General features: G+C 38.2%; 1 non-coding gene across 1 annotated transcript; it reads left to right on the plus strand.

Moving 5' to 3' along the window:
- Nucleotides 1–343: 343 nt before the first annotated feature.
- LOC118525814 (U12 minor spliceosomal RNA) lies at nucleotides 344–493 on the plus strand. The gene has a single exon (XR_004912325.1). It is a non-coding gene; the product is annotated as a U12 minor spliceosomal RNA (small nuclear RNA).
- The last annotated feature ends 294 nt before the right edge of the window (nucleotides 494–787 follow it).

Here is a 787-nt window from a genome sequence, read left to right on the forward strand (position 1 = left end):
AAAAGAACTTGCATTTGATAAATTGCAAGACACTGATTTTCTTTCTTAAAGGTCATTTGTAGTAAGACATAGACTGAAGTAGAAGTAATGGTCGATAGAAGCAAATTGATCCCAAGTCCACAGACAGCATCCAGGATTTTCCACGGCATTAATCAGTTTGGAAAATGGAGAACTATTTCATCAATACATAATAGAATAGACAATTACCCCCATGACAGTATTTGCATTAAATTCTATACCTTCAGCCATAGAAGCCACAGGTTTTTCGGGAACTAAGATTTAGTCAAGAAACAAGTATGAACAAAATGATGTGGGCTGCTGAGTATTAAACATGCAAAGTTTAATGCCTTAAACTTATGAGTAAAGAAAATAATGATTTGGGGTGATGCCCGAATCCTCACTGCTAATGTGAGATGAATTTTTGAGTGGGCAAAGGTTGCCCCTCTGGCGACCTGCCTACTCTGTGGGATGCCTCGGAGTGGTGGTCTGCCCATCCCCTTTTAAAACTGAAAGAGTAGACTGGTATGAAGGTAATAAAAGAGGTTGAGAAGGAAACAAACAAACAAACAAAAAACATGCAAAGTTTACATCTGTTACATAGCCAGCATGTACTGAATTGCCTGTAGCTAAAATTAAAACAAACATATTACCTCCCAGAGAAGACAAAGCGAATATTTGGTTATCTGGACTCAATCACAAGAATGAGGTAACTGTCCCAAGAAAGGAAGGCTAATATGGCAGTGGCTCAAGCGAATCTCCACACATCTTGCAAATTTTACCATTATTG

This window comes from Halichoerus grypus, chromosome 5 (genome assembly GCF_964656455.1).
Source record: "Halichoerus grypus chromosome 5, mHalGry1.hap1.1, whole genome shotgun sequence".
NCBI classification, from domain to species: domain Eukaryota; kingdom Metazoa; phylum Chordata; class Mammalia; order Carnivora; family Phocidae; genus Halichoerus; species Halichoerus grypus.